This window comes from Urocitellus parryii, chromosome 4 (genome assembly GCF_045843805.1).
Source record: "Urocitellus parryii isolate mUroPar1 chromosome 4, mUroPar1.hap1, whole genome shotgun sequence".
Lineage (NCBI taxonomy): Eukaryota > Metazoa > Chordata > Mammalia > Rodentia > Sciuridae > Urocitellus > Urocitellus parryii.
In genome coordinates, this window is record NC_135534.1 from 146,619,957 (window position 1) to 146,641,714 (window position 21,758).

General features: G+C 32.8%; 1 protein-coding gene and 1 pseudogene across 1 annotated transcript in view; one reads left to right on the forward strand and one right to left on the reverse strand.

Annotated features, from left to right (window-relative positions):
• The window catches only part of Rfx3 (regulatory factor X3), a 305,603-nt gene that overhangs the window by 208,760 nt on the left and 75,085 nt on the right, over positions 1-21,758 (reverse strand). The gene's annotated exons all lie outside the window — the stretch shown is intronic.
• Positions 6,346-6,683, forward strand: LOC144254326 (signal recognition particle 14 kDa protein pseudogene; annotated as a pseudogene).

Sequence of the window (21,758 nt, forward strand, 5' to 3'; positions counted from 1 at the left end):
CCACACAGGCAGAAAGGCCTTATGATCCAATATTTTTAAATATAAGAGGCCTACCTTCCCTATGTGAGACAAAGTTAATGCCTTCTTAAATAATGGGCTACTTTAAGTACCTTGACAATTTCATTACCACCAGAATGACTTTTAGATATTTTAACAGTTTAACTTGCCACATTATAGTCTATTTAAAATGCCTAGAGTTTGCTGAGCTTCTTGGAGGGTATAAACTGATATTTTCTTAATCAAAAAATTTCAACCATTTTTCCTTAAATATTGTGCTCCATTCTCATGATATTCTCCTGCTGTAACTCCAATTATACATATGCTAGGTCAGTAGTTCTCTGGATTTTTGCTCATTTTTCTTCAACCTTTTTTCTCTAGGTTCTTCAGACTGAGTAAATTTTATTGATGTACATCACATTCATTGCTTCTTTAAAACATTTTATTAGAGATGGTAAAACCAATAAAATTTTAATTATAATTATTGTTCTCCCCAGGTATAAATTTCCATTTAGCTTTCTTTATAGTTTCCATTTCTCAGCCAAAATACTCAACCTGTTCACTGATGAAGATCACAGATTTTTCTCTCTGCTTGCTTGGCTTATTTTTGTGTTTCAGTCCTTGTATAATACATAAGCCTCTGAAGATCAACATCCAGGTTATCTCAAAATCTGTTTCTGTTGACTTCATTTCCTCTCAACTACAGGTTCCATTTTTTATTGGTTCTTTTACAGGTCTAGTAATTTTTTATTATATATGGAACATTATAATTTTAAAAAATGAAGAAATCTTGGTTCTGTGCTATGATCCTATAAGACTGGTAAGTGACTCTTATTCTCAAGCAGTACAACTGGCTGTACACATTTGAGTTACAGATGTTTTGAAAGGCCCAAGGTATTTCTTACAAACTCCTCCAGTTTGGCAGTATTAAATTTCTGCCTCCTGTTTATTGTAGAGATCTATCCAGTTTTAATCTTATTAAGCCTTACTCTGGGATGCTGCTATGATTTGCATGGGTCCACTCCAAAATTTAGTATTAATATCAGTGATGATATTAAGAGGTGAGGATTTTAAAAGTAGGTCATGAGGAATCTCCTCATGGTTGAGATTAAGAACTACACAAAATTCAGCTCTCTAGCACTTCCACCTTTTGACAACTTTTGCTGTAATGGACACAGCATCCTCCCCTCTGGAGGCCAAAGAATTGAAGGTGCCATCTTGGAAGTAGGAGCAGCCCTCACCAGGAAACTAAACCTCTGGTGCCTTGGTCTTCAACTTCTTAGTTTACAGAGTGTGGGAAAATAAAATCCCATTTCTTAAGAATTATTCAGTCCCAAGTATTCTATAACAGCATTAATATTTACTAAGGCAGAGGTCCTTACTCTTAAACTAAGGATTCTCAACTGGACAGCTAGCAGGATCATAACATCTCTCTACTTTGTTTGGGACAGAGTTCCAATGTCTACTGGAAACCTTTAACACAGAAATAATCAAATCACTAGTAGACACTCTCTGGCAAGCTCACACAGTCTCATTTGGAACATATCTACACAATCCTTCGTTAAAGGACTCAAGGGGAATCCAACTTTAGAATTCTTTTTTTTTTATTGGTTGTTCAAAACATTACATAGCTCCTGACATATCATATTTCATACTTTAGATTCAAGTGGGTTATGAATTCCCATTTTTACCCCGTATACAGATTGCAGAATCACATCAGTTACACATCCACATTTTTACATAATGCCAAATTAGTAACTGCTTATTGTTATACAAAATTACATATAAGAGGTTGTGAGGGGAAAGAAAAAAAAAGGGAGAGAATTAAATTACAGCAGATGGGATAGAGAGAGAAGATGGGAGGGGAGGGGAGGGGGGATAGTAGAGGATAGGAAAGGTAGCAGAATCCAACTTTAGAATTCTGAACCCCCACCCTCTCTTTTCTCATGCCTTACTCCAGATATCAGATGCCTCAATAACCCCAAACTCTGATCTTTGCCTTCTCAGTCAAAAGGTGTCATTATTTCTGCTTATACTTCAGGTCCTTGTCACAATACAGGAAACTGCCCTTAGTCGCAGTCGGAGCACAAGCAGGGTTCTTCTTATAAATGGCTTCTTGCACTGCCTATTGTCCAATTCCTAAAGACAGTTGCCTCAAATACTTTGTCAATTTTATTACTTGTTTGTGGCAGGAGAATTAAACCATTACCAGTTATTCGACCAAGGTCAGTAACAGAAATTCTTCCCCATATTAATTTAAACTTTTCTTGTTTTCTCTCATTTCTCAATTTATATTTCACTTGTCTCTTCATGCCCAATGTGTACATTTTATGAGCCTGAGGTTCAATTTGTATATAGTGCTAAATAATCTTGATAAAATATCTTAGATCTTATAATGATAATGGAAAACATTATCATGAGTTTTGTAGTTTCTGAAGTATAGCAAAATTATTTTAAATTGATTTTTAAAGTATCCTCCCATACTTATTTGCCTTTTTCATAAACAAAACAGCATAAGAAACACATCATCAATAAATGGATGCCTTATTACCTTTAACATTATTATCTTCTTAGAGTATGTTTGCCTATTTTTACTCAAGTTAAAATAAGAATAGAAAAAATCAGAAAACCTCAAGTTATCAGAATTCTCCTTACTTTCCAATTTTTGAAATTAGTTTGATCTCACTGCCGTAAGTGTAAATGACTATCTATATTTAGGTGCATAGAAACAACTACTAGATAATCCATGAGCAATTTGAATGACAAATTGATGTAAATATATATAAGTTTTAATTTAAAATATTTTCACAAAATGGAAGGTTCCACAAATGAAGTATATGCTTTTTGAATATGGACTTTTCAATTGACTTAAGATACTAAAGATGTTCATTCAAACAAATGACTAGAAATAGCGCCAACTTATCCATTAGATATTAGGGACCATAATTCTTTCAGGAACCCAAAAACATGTTTGAATTTATTTAATTCACTTTAAAATAAGTAGATTCTACAGTGTGAGGCCCTAGGTATCTTTCTACTAGACTGAATGAGGTATTATTCCCTCCAGGTTCTCAGAGGTACTCATCCATCCCTAACCTTTTCCCTAGTCTTTTTGGTGTAGATGAACTGCACCATTTGCAATTATTTGGCAAACCAAGAACTAGAAGATACTGGACAAATGGTACACTGATAAACAGATATCTCTGTGGGCTCTTTTAAGCTACTGTGCAGATGTTATCTTCACATCTCACATCTGCTACACAACTATTTTATATTTATTTTCTACACTAGAAGTGAATTTGATGTCTCTTCCCATTTCAAAATATATATATTTCAAAGATATATATATACATATCTTTGAAGCAGCCTACCATGACAAGTTCCTGTTTGAGCAGTGGCTTCCAACCCACAGCCCACTTGTAGAGCCAAGATGAGAATCACACTGAGAACCCACAGTGTCTCAATAATCCTCAGATGACTTAGGCTACTAGTTTCACTGACTTTTCCAGGTCCTCTGAATTACTTATTCATAGTTGTTCAAGCAAGTGCTTCCTATATTCAAATCATCACAGCTTCATGGCATATGTATTAATAGTGACCAAAGTTACAAACAAAATCTTCATTGAGAAAAGTGATTTAAGAGAATTATTTTTCCATTGATATTCAAAAGAAATTTTACTTATAAATATAATACTTGGAATATATAAAAGCAGAGCAGTCTGGATCAAAGCTTGGAATAAAAGAGAATAGCATGGCTAAATCTAACCATGAACCTCCTGAAATCCATTTGCTTAATGGAAATTTAGTGAGTTTAATCAGAAAGCCAAGGTCTTCATTTTAGCCCCCAAATCTTAGTAATAAAAAAAACTTTTTCCTTAATTTTAGTCTCAATTTCTTCATAAATAATATAGACATATAAACATAAGCCCTGGCAATCTCCAAAGTACTATTACCATGAAATGACCAATTTGCTTCAAAAACATTTGGTAAAAAAATTATTTTAGGGATTTTTTAGTGGCAGAACACTTCCCTACCATGTATAAGGCACTGGGTTTGATCTTTAGCACCACATAAATATAAAATAAAGGCATTCTGTCTGTCTATAACTACGAAAAAAAAAAAGACAACTTTTAAACACAGTAAGTAAGTCAGGCATGGTGGAACACACACTTGTAGTCCCGGCCTCTCAGATGGCTGAGGCAGGAGGGTGTTGAGTCCACAAGTTCAAGCTAATTTGTCTGGATATCATAGAAAGACCCATTTCAAGGGAAAAAGAAGCAAATAAAATTAAATAAATAAATGTATATTATTCTGATTATTTTATTTCATCACAATGACACTAAAAACATCTTAAATCTCCTAGGTCCTCATTCCATTATCTATAATCAGTCACAAAGTCGAATTCATTCTTTTGAACTTTTTAATGTTTTATATGTCAGTCTCCAAAGTATTCCATTTGAATTACAGATTGTAGGCCACAAAGGTATAAAACCACTGCTTTTCAAAATAGTTCAAACACTGCCTAGTTTATAAAATATCTCATTATCAACAAGTAAAAAAATAATCTGTCATAAATTCAAGCTGAAATTACTTGAAACTTTAGAAGAAATGTACACATTTACTTTGCAAAGGGCTAAACCATAAATACTGCAGGCTTTAAATATATATGCCCCAAACAATAGAGCATCTATGTTCATCAAACAAACTCTTCTCAACTTAAAGAGTCAAAGAGACCACAACCCAATAATACTAGGTGACTTTAAAACATCTCTTTCACCACTAGATAGCTCTTCCAAATGCTAAACAAAGAAACTATAGAACTCAATACAATCAATAACTTAGACTTAACAGATACATATAGATTATTCCATCCATCAATGAATGAGTACACTTCTCAGCAGCACATGAATTCTTCTCTAAAACAGACTGTGTATTATCTCACAAAGCAACTCTTAGCAAACACAAAAAAAGTGGAGATACTACCTTGCATTCTATCAGTGGAATGAAATTAAAAATCAATGATAAATTGAAAATTAGAAGCTAGTCCAACACCGGCAGACTAAGTATTATGCTATTGAATGAATAATAAATTGCAGAAAACATTAAAAAGGAGATTTTAAAAATCTTAGAGGTAAACGAGAACACTGATACAACATATCAAAAGCTCTGGGACACTATGAAAGCAATACTAAAAGGAAAGTTCATTACACGGAGTTCATTCCTCAAAAGAAGAAAAAAAATCAACAAATACATGACCTAACATTACATCTCAAAGTCCTAGAAAAAGAACAAATCAACACCAAAAGCAGAAGAAGACAGGAAATGATTAAAATCAGAGCTGAAGTCAATGAAAAGGAAACAAAAGTAACAACTAAAAACACTGACAAAACAAAAAGTTGGTTCTTCAAAAAAATAAATAAAACTGATAAACCCTGATCCATGCTAATGAAGAGAAGGAGAAAACTCAAGTTACTAAAATCCATAATGAAAAAGAAATATCATGACAGACACTACAGAAATACAGAAGATAATTAGAAATTATTTTGAAAATTTGTACTCCAACAAAATTGAAAATATCGAAGACATGGACAAATTTCTAGAGTCATATGATTCACCCAGACAGAATCAGGATGATATACACAATTTAAACAGATCAATTTCAAGCAATGAAATAGAAGATGCCATCAGAAGCCTACCAACCAAGAAAAGTCCAGGACCAGATGGATAAACAGCTGAGTTCTATAAGACCTTCAAAGAAGAACTAATACCAGTACTCCTCAAATTATTTCATGAAATAGAAAAAAGAGGGGACATTTCCAAACTTATTCTATGAGGCCAACATAACCCTGATTCCAAAACTAGGCAAAGACACATCAAAGAAAGAAAACTTCAGACCCATATCTCTAATGAACATAGATACAAAACTTCTCAATAAAATTCTGACAAATCACATACAAAAACATATTAAAAAGATAGTGCACCCTAAACAAGGGGGGTTCATCCCAGGGATGCAAGGTTGGTTCAACATACAGAAATCAATAAATGTAATGCATCACATCAATAAACTTAAAAGATAAGAATCATATGATCATCTCAATACAATACAGCACCCCTTCAAAACACTAGAAAAGATAGGGGTAATAGGAACATATCTAAACATTCTGAAAACTATCTATGCTAAGCCCAAGGCCAACATCTTTCTAAATGGAGAAAAATTGAAAGCATTCACTCTAAAAACTGGAATAAAATAGGGATTCTCTCTTTCACCACTTCTTTTAACATAGCCCTTGAAATCTAGCCAGGGCAATTAGACAGAGGAAAGAAATTAAAGGGAGGGGTCTTTGGTTGATGAGAAGGGTCCCACAGTGCAGCAAGGTGGTACTCCTGGAGTGTAAGTAATTCCTGATAGAGATGACCAGGCTCTTCCCGAAGTGTTGGTTGTCAGGCAGCCTGTACATCACCTTGAAGAAGTATGATGGCTTAATTAAACCTGCACAGAGAAAGGGTTCTGTGGAGGGCATTGATCCCTCAGACAATATGGAAAAAGAAGATCAGCACAGTGGTGAGCTCCAAAAGAAGTGAATAAGTTTCAGATGGCTTATTCAAACCTATTGAGAGCTAACATGGACGGGCTGAAGAAGACAGACAAAAAGAGCAAGAGTAAGAAGAACAAAGCAGCACAGTGAAGGGCACTGAATTCCCTGCTTTTATCAAACCACTGAATTACTATTTTTCCTTTTGTTTATAGTTTTGTTTATAAATCTAGGTTTCTGGTTCCCCCACTAACTGTTTTCACGCGATATCAGGGTCATTTTGGAGAGAAGAAAGGTTGCAGTGTGTTTACAAGGTAGTTGTGGTAAGAAGCTAGTTTATTTCAGATCTGTGATACGTGGTTATATTCCTACATTAGTTTTTAAAAGTCTCTAGTCAGCAAAGAAAAAAAAAGTTGTTGAAGGGATACAGATAGGAAGAGGAAAAGAAGAACTCAACTATCATTATTTGCCAATGACAGGATTCTATACTTACAGGGTCTGAAAAACTCCACCAAAAAAATTCTAGAACTAATAAATGAATTCAGCAAAGTAGCAGGATATAAAATCAACACCTAGATATCAAATGCATTTCCACTACTTCTATTCAAATCTGCCATTGTACAGTGAAGGCAACAATAAATAAACAAATAGGCATAGCTGATAAATAACTGGGTACAGACATATGGTTATCCTGACTTAAACATTATACAATGTACACATGTATTGAAATATTACATGGTTTACCATCAATATGTACATTTTTTTTCTGTTTTTAGCATCAGTTAAAATATACAATTTTTTTTTAAATAGGCCACCTGCTGAATTTATCCTGAAGGCCAGTTTGTCAACTGCTACTTTAGAATAAGAGTTCTCAATCTTCATATAATCACATGGGAATCTTAATGCAGATTCTGATTCAGTAGGTCTGGGCTGGGCCTGAGAATCTGCAGTTATAGTAATCTCCCAGTTGATTAATGCTGACGTTGTTCAGAAGATGACATTTTTGAGTAGTAAGGACCTAGTTAGCTCCATGACAAGAAGGGTCCTATCTAATTATTTACTCTAAAGTCTCAGTAATAAAAACAGTGCCTATCACATAATCAATAAATGTTTGTATGAGGAACCAATAAACAAAGAATAAGATTCTAATAGAATATCATTCTCTTTCTTATATCATTATTAAATGTGTTGTTTTTTTTTTGGGGGGGGGGGTTATCCTTCTTTATGTTCAGCCTAGCTTTTAAGCTTACCAAATCTAGCAATCTCTAAAATAATGGTAGGTTTTCCACTAAATGTTACTGAGTTAAATCAGTCTAGGTCCATATAGACAGTAAAAAAAAGCTCATGGTTATTGAAAAATTAGTCCCTAAGCTTGTTTTCTACATTCATCCATAATGATCATATTTTATTTGTTTAAGCATTCTATGTTCCTTATACATCAAGGCCTTTATACATATCACTTTCCCTGATAGGAAAAATTCCCCCCATTCCTTCAAATCTAAACTTAATTTTACCTCTTCATAAGGCAGCAGAGAAAATAAATATCCTGATCCTCTCTCACCAAACCCTTTCCCATTACTAATATGGTTTTCTATCTCAACACTATAGTTCTTCTTCAAAGCACTTATCACACTTTATAATTATTTTACCTTCTTATATGTTGACTTTTCAAAATTCCATTTACCCTACTGGAATGTAAGCTCTTTAAGGTTGAAAACTATATTTACCTCATTCACCACTGAATCCCTGTCACAGTTCCTGAGATATTTAGACACAAATTTATATATTGGCTAAACAGACATCTATATGTCTATAGAGAAATTTTTCTCTTATCCTATATTTACAATGTGAATACTCTTAATATATCTATCTAGTTTACAAGCACTGCCTTTTATCTGCAAGGGCCTAGTACCCAATTTTGCACTCTATGATGCTGCCTTCTAGAATATGGCTATTAGAACAAGGGTAGACATTCTCTCTTCCATTTTTGGAATTGAGACTGGACTCCGGCCTCTCTGCCTATATGCTTCTCACTCTGACTAATGAATAATGATAGATTGCAATTTGGATTCTGTGTTTGTGAAAGAAATGAAAATTAAGTTTATAAATTGTGAAGAAGAAGAAACATGTAGACAGAAGAAAGCATATAAGATGGGGAGGATTACCTTGGTTCTTAATGGCTTTCCTCATGGAAAATTCCAATTCCTCATGAAACCAAGCTGTTCTCTGATTTTTCAGGAGCTATCCCAATATCCTTCCATATTTGTGTTTTTGGATGCTTGGAAATGGATTTCTAATATTTACAATTGAAAGAATACTTAAAAATATTTTCTAACTAAGCACATCCAGATCATACAGAGGAAAAAGTATAACCAGAAAATGTGTCGAAATATAAGAAGAAAATATTGAACCAATTCAATAACTCCAGTTTAGTAAAATTTTGAAAATTATAAAACATTTTTCATGAAAGGAAAAACACTATCCACAAATAAGAATATTTATATGGAAACTAACATATCCTAAAATGAATAAATTCTTTTATAACTCCTCCAGGAAAATTTTTGCATCAATGAAATGCTAGTTCCAAAATTATTCAAAATACCCAATGCTGGGTAGCTGGCCCTAAGTACATTTTTTAAAGAGTTAACAAAAAAAAAAATTCTTTAACCTCAAAGAAACAAGAGAAGAAAAAGAAATGCTCTCCAACATGAGTGAAAAAGAACTTGAGAAGAAAGGAAGTATAAGAAACTATCACCATCAATAGAATCTTATGACATAAAGGGAAGTAGATGTACAAAGCAATAGGTCTGAGCCAATAAATCCCTAAGAATCTCCGGCAAGTCAATCGATTCAAGATGTGAATCAGCTCTAGTCACTCCTGTAGCCAACTATCCTACTTTTTTTAAATTGCTAATTGAGTAATCTACTTTTTGTTAGAAAGTTAAAATGTAAATGACAAAATCCTAACAGCTTTCTTTTATAGCCTAATTCAAAATATCCATTATTTTCCAAGCAGCAAATGAATATGTCAAAAACAGTCTTGCTGTAGATATTTAGTTGTTTTCTGCCAAATTAATGAAGGAAAATATTGCACTTTGAATTGGTTAATTACCACGAATCCTTCTGTAAAGGGCTCCTGCTTGCAGAATTAAACCAGCTTTAGTTGGCACACTGCCCTAATATTCATGGAGACTAGAATATAGGCTCCACTGTACTCAAGAGACATTTAGTTTTTGGCATCATTCATAAGCTTACAAATCATCAGTGCTAACCACTATAGACATTCAACTGTCTGAAGTAAACAAGGCAGAAAGCACCTGCATTCAAATAAAGATGTACCACACTCTGCATCTTTGAAATTATAGGAGCTAGACTTACAATGTACAATGAACAAGAATATCCTTACTTACATATCTTCTGTAAAGGAGCTACTTAAACAAAAATCCTTAGTGACAATTCTATTTCAAGGAAATCCTCTAGGAACAGGGCTACTTCAAAGAAGGGGCAACTCAGAGAAGTTCTTTTTCCTCAGTTCTAGGCCAGGGTTAATAAAGCTATTTCAGGTATAGGTCTCCAGGGAGCCCAGGCACAGATCTCATACCTCCTCATATTATAGTATTTGAGATTAAAAGGTGCTGACTTGCCCATTTCAAATCTGGTAAAATAACCATGAATTATTCAAACATAACCCCATTATTCCTTTCTCCCTTCTTCATGTGATTGCCCCGCCCCTTCCCTACAGAAATTTCAAGACCTGGAATGACCTCCCTTCCTTGAATGATATATTAGATATACTTTTTTAAAACAGGATAGGAAAGGATTCTCAACTTTTTGAAAGATATATTCCATCATCCCTGCTATTTGGGAAAGAATGAGTAGAGATGGAGATACCAAAAATTTTTCTTTTTCTTTTCCTCTCTCCCCCGACCTTTAAAAATAAATGAAGAAAAGATTAGAAATCAAGGCAGATAAATACTTTTTACTCAGGAATTCCAGTTGACTTCTCCCAGATGTTCTCCCTATATTCCAAAGCAATCAGCCCAGGTTCCAGTGTGTCACTGCCATGAGAGAATGGGAAGAGCACAAAAACAATACTAAATCCTGGAAAGGTCACTCAACACTAACTACAAAACCTGGATATTCTATCACCTAAGTATTACAGTAAATACAAAATTAGCAAGCAATTTTTTTATGACTGGCAAAATCCTAGTCAAAAGTAGTTAGAAGAAATTAATTAAAAATTCAAGCTTTGAGAATATAACATCAAAGCTAGTCCAAGGAAGTTTAAATGGTCTGGAAAGCTGTGAAGAAGAAAAAAAAAAAAAAACAGTATTAAAACAAACAAAAGAAGTAGAGAAAGAGAAATGGGAAACAAAGAACAGATGAAACAAAGAGAGAATAAATATCAAAATGACAGGTTTAAAACATGTCAACAATCACATTAATAAATGTAACTGATCTAAGAACTCCAATTAAAAAGCAGAGATTGGGCTCAGGATAGCTCAATGAAAGAGCACTTGTCTAGCCTGCACGATGCCCTGAGATCAATTTCCAGCACTAGTGGGGAAAAAAAATTCCAACACAGAGATTAACAGACTCCTAAAAAGCAAGGCACAACATGCCACTTTGGAAAAGTGTAAATTAAACATAGACAGGTTAAAAGCAAAATGATATGAAAAGATATACTATACCAATACTGGTCAAAAAACCTGGAGTGGCTACATCAATATCAGAAAAGGTTTATTTCAGAACAAAACTACTACCACAGATTCACTTCAGAATAATGCCATAATGATAAAGTGGTCAATTCATGAAGAGGACAAACTAATGCCAAATCTTTATGCACCTAATAACAGCTTCAAGATACAGGCTGTAAAAACCAATAGAAATCAAGGTATACACTATTCTGACCACAAAATAAGTCTCAAATGTAAAACCATTCAAATCATATAAAGTATGTTATCTGCTCGCAATTAATTAGAAAACAATAACAGAAAGATCTCTGGAAACCCCAAATATTTGGGAACTAAATAAGACATTTCTAAATCATCAAAGGGTCAAAGAAGAAATCAAAAGAAAAATTAGAAGTTATTTTAAATTGAAAGAAACTTAAAATACACCACATTAACATTTGTAGAATACCGCTGAAATTGTACTTGGGAGGAAAATTATAACACTAAATATCTGTGTTAGAAAAGAAGAAAGGTCTGAGTGGTTTTAGCTTCTACTCTAAGAAATTAGAGACCCTCATTGTTATAGAAAATACATGTATGAAGATGTGAGAAAGAAAAAAAAAGAATAGCATTACCCTAGATTAAGTAAAGAGAAGTGGAGGGGGGGAGGGGAGGGGTTGGGGAGATAGGAAGGATAGTAGAATGAAACAGACATTATTATTACTGTGTGTATATATGTGACTGCATGACCAATGTGATTCTGCAACCTGTATACTCAGAAAAATGAGAAATTATATCCCATCTGATTCAAATGTATGACATATCAAGATCACTGTACTGTCATGTGTAACTAAGTAAAACAAATTTTAAAAAAATTAGAAAAGCATCAGATCAAACCTAAATTAAACAGACAAAAGGAAATATGAATTGTAGCAGAATTCAATGAAAAAGAAAAAAATACCAATGAAAACAAACTTCACTCTCTTAAATTGTCAAAAAATTGATAAATCTCTAGACACATTTCTCAACAACTAAAGGATATAAATTAACAACTTCAGGACTGAGCTGGCATAACTACAGTATCTACAGATACTATGGCAATATTATAAAAAATATAACAAATTTGACAATTTAGACAATGTAAAAGAAATGATTGATTTCTTAAAGAATTCAAATGACATAAGCTCACTTAAAAATACAAATACAATTTACCCAAACATTGCAGAAAATACTTTCCAATTACAAAGCCAGCATTATTCTGAAACCAGAACCAAATACAGATACAAGAAAAAGAAACTACACATCAAGATTCCTCATGTATGTAGTAAATATTAAGAATCCTAAAATTTGAGTACCACAGTATCCATAAGGCATGATATGTCAAGCCTACCACATAAGGTCAACCTTGGAATTTTTAAGTTTTAATTTTAGCTTAAGGTTTCAATTTTGTTGCATATGGATTTCCAGTTTGCCCAGTACCATTTGTTTTTGTTACTATTGCTCTGTAGTATAGTTTAAGGTCTGGAATAGTGATGCCACCTGCTTCACTCATCCTGCTAAGGATTGCTTTAGCAATTCTGGGTCTCTTATTTTTCCAGATTAATTTCATACTTGCTTTTTCTATTTCTATGAGGAATGCCACTGGGATTTTGATCAGAATTGCATTTTTCTTGGTCTTCTCGGTCTATACTCAAAGGAATTAAATCTGTATAGTGCTTTTGGTAGTATTGTCATTTTGATAGTATCAAATCTGACTATCCAAGAGCAAGGTAGATCTTTCCATCTTCTTAGTATTTCTTTGATTTCTTTCCTTAGGGTTCTGTAGTTTTTACTGTAAGATCTTTCAACTCTTTTGTTGATTCCCAAAAAAAAAAAAAAAAATTTGAGGCTATTTTAAATGGGGTAGTTTTCCTCATTTCCCTCTCACAGGATTTGCCACTGATATACAGGCATACCTTTGATTTACAGGTGTTGATTTTATATCCTGCTACTTGGCCAAATTCATTTACTAGTTCTAGAAGATTTCTGGTGAAGATTTTTGGGTCTTCTAGGTATAGAATCATATCGTCACCAAATAGTGCTATTTTAAGTTCTTCTTTTCCTATACATAGCCCTTTAATTACTTTTGTCTGTCTAATTTTCTGGCCGTTGTTTCAAGAACTATGTTAAATAGAAGTGCTGAAAGAGGGAATCCCTATCTTGTACCAGTTTTTAGAGGGAATGCCTTCAATTTTTCTCCATTTAGAATGATGTTGGCCTGGGGCTTAGTGTAGATAGCCTTTACCCCTATCTCTCACCATGCACAAAACTCAACTTAAAGTGGATCAAGGACCTAGGAATTAAAACAAAGACTCTGGGTCTAATAAATGAAAAAGTAGGCCCTAATCTCATCATGTGGGATTAGGCCCCAACTTCCTTAATAAGACTCCTATAGCACAAGAATTAAAACCAAGAATCAATAAATGGGATGGATTCATACTAAAAAGTTTCTTCTCAGCAAAAAAAAAAAAAAAAATGATCTGTGAGGTGAATAGAGGGCCTACATCTTGGAAACAAATTTTTACTCCTCACACATCATATACAGGACTAATCTCTAGAGTATATAAAAAACTCAGAAAACTAAGCACTAAAAAAACAAATAACCAATAAATGGGTCAATGACCTGAACAGACACTTCTCAGAAGTGATATACAATCAATCAACAAATATATGAAAAAATGTTCATCATTTCTAGCAATTAGAGAAATTCAAATCAAAACTACTCTTATCATCTCACTCCAGAGTGGCAGCTATTATGAAGACAAACAATAGTAAGTGTTGGCAAGGAAGTGGGGAAAAAGGTACACTCATACATTGCTGATGGGACTGCAAATTAGTGCAGCCAATATGGAAAGCAGTATAGAGATTCCTTGGAAAATTGGGAATGGAACCACCATTTGACCCAACTATCCCTCTTCTCAGTCTACACTCAAAGGAATTAACAACAGCATACTATAGGGACACAGCAACATCAATGTTTACAGCACCACAATTCACAATAGCTAAACTGTGGAACCAACCTAGATGCCCTTTAATAGATGAATGGATTAAAAAAATGTGACATATATACACAGTGGAATATTACTCAGCAATAAAAGAGAATAAAATCATGGCATTTGCAGGTAAATGGATGAGTTAGAGAAGATAATGCTAGGTAAAATTAGCCAATCCCAAAAAACCAAATGCTGAATGTTTTCTCTGACATAAGGAGGCTGATTCATAGTGGGGTAGAGAGGGGGAACATGGGAAGAATAGATGAACTCTAGATAAGTCAGAGAGGTGGAAGGGGAAAGGAAGGGGCAGGGGGTTAGCAAGGATGGTGGAATGTGATAGACATCATTATCCAAAGTACAGGTATAAATTCATGAATTGGTGTGAACATACTTTATATACAACCAGAGATATGAAAAATTTTGTTGAATATGTATAATAAGAATTATAATGCATTCTGCTGTCATTTATTCTTAAAAATCAATTAAAAATGAAAAAAGGTTTCAAGGTTGGTTTATATGTAATTTATCATATTAAGAAATTTTAAAAGGAAAACATAATGATCACCTAAATATAAGCTCAAAGGAAAAAGGGGAAAGAAAGAACTTAGGGGCAGAAAGAAATCTGGGGCTTATCATTTCTGTGAACTATCCAAATGAGGATGCACATTAAATCCAGGAATTCAAGAGGAAGATATTGTTAAGGTCTTTACAGACTTAAGTTCTTTATCTAAAACAAGGACAGGAATGTTCATTTTGAGAATGGCTTTGAAAATCAAAGATAATGTCATAAAAATACTTATCACAGTGCCAGACTCATAATAGTCATTTGAAAATAAATAAATGAGAACCTAAGAAGTATTTGACAAAATCCAGCATAAAATTTCTGATAAAAACTCTCCACAAAGTAGTAATAAAAGACAATTTCTTCAGCCTAAGTAAAGAGGCATCTGAAAAACTTGCAGCTAACATCCTACTTGAAGGTGAATGCGTCTCCTCTATGATCAGGAATCAGATGACTGCTCTTACCATTTCTCTTTAACAGTGTGCTGTACAATCTAGGTAGCCCATCAGCCAAGAAAAATAAATTAAAAGTATTTGGAATTTAAAGAAAGAAGTAAAACTTTTCCTAGACAACATGATCTTCTATGTAGAAAATCAGGATCTATAAAAGAGCTATAAGAACTGGTGAGTTTAACAAGATTATAGGACCCAATATCAATATTCAAAAAATCAATTGTTATGTTTATTTACTAGCAACCAATTTGGAATTTCAAAAATAAAATACTTAGGAATAAATCTGACAAAAGGTGTAAAACAGATCTGTATGCTGAAAACTATAGAAATACTTCTCATAGAAACTAAAGATCTAAATAAATAGAGAGATATATATAACTTGCTCATGGGTTACTTGACTCAATATTGTCAAAATGTCATTTCTTCCAAAAGTGATCTAAACATTTAAGGCACATAAAAGTAAGCTTTTAAAACAGAAATTGAAGCTAGTTCTAAATTTCATAGGCAAATGCAGAAGACTTAGGATAGCCAAAACAACTTTGAAGAAAATAGGAGGACTAACACTACCTGATTTGAAGACCTACTTTAGGTTAACAGTAATCCAGACAATCTGTTATAAAGATAGACAAACACACCAAAGGAAAAAAAAATGGAGAATTCCAAAACTGACCCCCACATAAATTGACAAGCAATTTTAACAAAGACATAAAAACAATAGAAGATAGCCTTTTGAATAAATATTTGTTGAAACAATTGTATATATACATATGTATACACACATATATACACACATAAATATAGTTTTTTAGGAATTAACTTTGATTCATACCACATGCCACATATATAAATTAACTAAAAATGGATTTCAGGGTGCAGGCTAACATCCTGAAAGTGCTTTACATGTATACTGGGGTTAAAACAATGAAAAATAGATGGCAGAAGCCATTTTCTGTTTGAAAGAAAAACTTAGATATACACAATAAAACATGATAAAATGAATCACATGAAACTGGATTAGAATCAGAGACATCAATCAGTATGAACTCACATTTAGCTTAACATAAATGCAAGTGGAAAGATACAGAAATAATGATAGATAGCATATATCCATGGATTAGCAAATATACATATATTTCCTGGCCCTGTCAGGAAGTGAACCTAGACATATGACACCCCAGTAACAGCAACCAATATACCTAGTACACAGATATTGGTTTCTTAACAACATACTTAAAAAACAGGAATCAGGGATTCTTTGAGGAATGAATTATTCTAAGGCTAAGACATAGAAAACATAAAAGAAGCCATACATATCTTGCAGTGTCAAGAAACAAAGATTTGCTCCAAAAAAGAGGTAAGTGTTTAAAGTGATCCTGGACCCAACCTAAAAGAGCTCCCCATATCTTAAAATAAACCAATTTGAGCAATAAGATAAATAACAGTACTTGAATATACAAAATAAATATATGAGTACATATTAATGTAAAGAAATAAATGAAGGAGAAACAAATATTTCTTACAGAATAATTTCAAATAATTTATGTAGAAACCCGCTCCAGGATACTGGGCAAAAATGCCCTCCTCTGATTGCTTTCCCACCTTTCCCTTAAATATGAGCTATACTTAGTGACTTGCTTCAAAAGAACAGACTATAAAAACGATTTTTAAAAGAGACTAACTTTACGGTGAAGAAAACTGGCTAACAATACCTTGGTCAAGTAATCAAGGATAAGTAACTGCTGTCAGTTAAGGCATGCTAATAGTTCGTCACCATGATTACAATGTGACAGGAAAGGAACTCTCCCACAAAAGTCATAGCCTCCATCTAATCAAGACAAAAATATCAGATAAATGCAAATTGTGATAAATTCTATAAACATTACCAGCCTTGTTCAAAATGTAAAGTTCATGAAAAACAAGGATGGAGGAACTATCAGGGATCAGAGCGGACTAAGAGGACATGAGGACACAATGTGCAATCTGAGAGTGAATTCTAAAACAGAAATTAGGTGTTAGAGGTAAAGCTGGTAATATCCAAAAAATGTCTAAAGTATAATTAATAGTAATGTACCAACTATGGGTGTTTAGTTTTGACAAATCTTCCATGTTTATATAAGATGTTAATAATAAAAGAAAGTGGATGAGGGGTATACAGCCACTCTCTGTACTACCTTTTGCTACTTTTCTGAAAATCTAAAATTCTTCCAAACTAAAAAAGTCATTATAAAAAAGTATTATCGACTTAAATATAAAAAAGTAAAGCCATAAATATAGCTAGAACAACATACCTTGAGCTAGGCAAAATTTATTACATATGATGGCAACAACACAATCTTTAAAAAGATATGACTGAGAAATTACATTCCATCAAAATTTAAAACTTTTGCATTTTTAGGGCACTGTGAAGATGAAAAAAACAGACTAAGATTTGTAAAGTACATATCTAATAAAAAACTTACTAAAGCAAATAACTTGATTTAAAATTGGCACAAAACTTGAACACACACCAGAGAAAATATACAGATTGTAAGTAAGCACATAAAAAGATGCTCAACATTATCAGTCATCAGGAAGATGCACATTAACCACAAAGAGAAGCCATTACATACCCATTAGAATGGTCAAAATTTAAGACTTACCATATCAAATGTTGGCAAGGATGTAGAAAAACTGGAATTCTCATACAATGCTGGTGGGAATGTAAAATGGTGCAACCAGTTTGAAAAATGTTTCAAGAATTTCTTACAAATTTAAACACATACCTACCACATAACCCAACCATACTACTCCTATTTGCCCAAATGCAAAGGGAGTATTTGTCCAAGGTCATGTACATCAATGGTCATAGCAGCTTTAATCATAAAAATTGGACATCTTTTAAACCCAAGTTTCCATCAACAGGTAAATGACTAAACCAATTGTGATATAGTCATGATGGAATACTACTGTACTACTCTTCAATAAAAAGGAATACAAACTGTATGTATTCATTATCTAAAGTTCTAGTAAATGTAAACAATTCTATAGTGACAAAAGAGATAAGTGACTGCAGTTGTGAGGATGGGAATAGATCAGGAGGGGCAGGGAGAGACTGAAAAAAGAGAATACAAAAGGACAGAAAGAAGCTTTGGGAATGATAGTATCTTCACTATCTTGATTATAATGATGATTTCATAGATACATCATCAAAACTCATCAAATTGTACACTTCAACTAGATGCAGTTCATTGTATATCAAATACGCCTCAACAAAACTGTTTAAAAAAAATCAACAATCACAAACTTGGAAAATCTGGAAATATACTGAACTTGGAAATGAGAAGCCTCAGAAAAGGAATGATTTTCACAAATGGCTGATGGCATGGCAAATGAAATAGTGATTAGATTTGGTCTATGCAGCTTCATGAGAGAACTAGTACCAAAGGAATAGAAATTAAAAGTTATATCAGCTCCATTAATGGAATACAATGACAATCATAGTTGTCTATACATGGAATGAATGTAAAGTAAGGTCTATGTCAGAAAATAATTTAAGCAGAAACTAAACTGATCACCTTTTACATGAGGAATTAGGAGAAATTCCCATCTGGGAAAAACAGAACAACTAGTTTGCACTTGGACAGAAAGTTACTGAATCCTATTCATCAAATTTTCAAGCCATAACACCAAACATTTTGATTTATTTAAAGTATTTGGGAGTATATGAACAAAGTTAATTAATGTACTATACCTTTAAAAACATAACTGTTTTTTTTTTGTATTTTAAGACAGCTTCAAAGATAAGCATAGTTTTATAATGTGTTTTTCTCTTTTTGGGTTTATCATAAATTTCTTGGAGAATTGAGCATTTATAATGTTTATTATGCAATGCTAAGCACCTCAAGTTTGACAATAACAGCTACCATTTATTCTACTGAATATTATAGGCCTAAAAATTTCAGTAGGACATCTTTGGCAATTCAAGTTTACAATATTTCAACATAGCTATTATCCCCATTTTACAGATGAAAAATCTTACACTGAGGAAATTAAAAATCTTCAGATTGAAGATCTGCAGTAAGTTTTCCATAACCTGATGATACAGGAATGTCTCCTGGTTTACTGGAAGGTCCAGCTGATGAACACTGTGTATAGTCTTTTCTCCCTTTCCAAATATTTCCTATAGTACCACACATTTTTTTAAATACAAATTTTCTCATGTTACTCATTCACCTTCAGTTCCTGCTGATGAAGTCAAAATTTGTCAAAGTGGTGAACAAGAACCTTCCCACCTAGTTTTCCAGAATCATCTGCAAGTACATCTATATAGTCCAGACAGACTAAAATATTTTAAAAGTCCTTTAAAAATGCAGTACATTTGTACTTGCTCTTCCCACTTTCTACATGTACATTTTTCTTATTTTGGGCTCAGCAAATGGACTCTTGCCCTTCCAGAATCAGTTATAAATATAATTTCCTCTTTTGAAATCATTTCTGATATTCCAGCCACAATTACCTGTATACCATTCTATGTTCATACTGATTTATCTGTGAGTTTGTTTCTGTCATAAATCTCTCCTCAAAAACAGGTAAACTCATCACAGTATCTCTGCCACCCAAGCCTAATGCCTGAGGTATAAGAAATGTTCAAAAAGTGTTTATTGTCTGAATAAATGAATGATAGATGAATAAATAAACAGATATATTAAGCAGTATCTGAAATTAAGGGCTTTTTTTGCAGGGATATATAAAAGAAGTAATACTATGTATAATAGAGATACACAAGTCGCCACAACTACAACACATACTACATCTTTAAAATTCCATAAGATTTCATCCTCAATTATATCTTAATTGTAATATCTATTATTATCTAGTCTGCTGGATTGTATAGTCTATTAAAACAGTTTTTAATCAAAAGTAAAAGTAATATATAATTTGATGCCGAAACTTAATTCTCAAGACTCTAAAATGATTGGAGACCAGGAAATCTTTGAACTCCTCTCTGATTACTTGTCAAGAAGAAGTCAGAGGAATAACCTTTTTTGTGACCTCCTCCCACAAATAAAAGTATTCAGATTTTACCATTTCAAGATGTAACCTTGTTTAGTGCTCTCCTCCTGCAGATAATGAGACATTTTTTAAAAAGAAGGAAATAAAACAACTTCTACCATTTAAAATTTCAGGCTCCTTTCATCTTTATTTCTTATGATTTAAATTAAAATATCTTTTATGCCTGGTCAAATATGTTTGATTAGATTTTTTCAAATCAGTCCAAACATAACTATAGGAATTTACAATACATTTTGGTTTGAGAAGCTTCTTCTATCATTGTATTCTCTTGCTCAGACCTGATATGGAAATAATTTGGGTTCTTGTTGGACACTGTTGTTTTATGTTAAAATCAAGATAGAGCTAAATATTTTTAAAAATGCAAACTAAGATGAAGCTAAAACAAATCAAGACACTTTGAGAACCATTCTCAGCTAATGGAAAAATCATTTAAATTTCATGAAAAATATTCTAAAGCAATTTTCTAGGTGAAAACAAAGCATTACTTATTTGTTGAGGAAAATGCCTTCCCTAAAGAAGTATCCCCATGTCAGAAGCCATTAGTCTTTAAAATTAATGCCTTATACATGTAGGTTTTAAAAAAAATTCACACCTTAGTAATTTTATCATTATAGCACTATCATTTTGATCTATTCTAGAAAGGGTTCTATTCTGAAGAACTAAAACGTCTTTTTAAAAACATACACAGGAAAAAAAAACTGACATGCTCAAGAAAGTGCTCAAACAGTCTATAGCAGTGGACTTTGCTTCAAACAGACAAAAGAAGGAGCAATTTTAAACCACATTAAGTATATCCATTTCTTTCCAGGAAATATGATAATAAAATAAAATAATAATGAATTATTTCAAAGCCCAGCAATGCAAAGTTTGAGAACTGCAAAATAAAAAGACAAAATTAAAAACTTTGGGCTAAGACATCCATTAAACAAAAGAAGACTATTTCCCAAAAACTGGTATAATTTTTTCAGATTAGCCTGAGAACACAGGATATGCAATTTGCTTTAATTTTTCCCATTGTCATCTTCAACTTTACTCTGGCATTCAATAAGGAAGTAACTGAATGATGGTGAAATGACTTAGACATCATTACCCTAAGTACATGTATGAAGACATGGATGGTGTGAAAATACTTTGTGTACAACCATGACTTGAGAAATTGTACTCTATATGTGTAATATGAAATGAATTGCATTCTGCTATCGTGTATAACAAATTAGAATAAATAATTTAAAAAGTAAAACTAGAACATAACTAAATTCAACTATTATGTAAGTTATTTCATCTTTTAAGATTAAACAATAGCAATATTACTATACAGGCATCAAATGATAATATTAATACCTGTTAGATGTTAACCATTATGTAGTTATTTTATATATGACTTAAATAATATCTAAACCCATATAAAACCAACTTAAAATGGAGATCAACTATAACTTTAAAGTAGATAGGGTAAT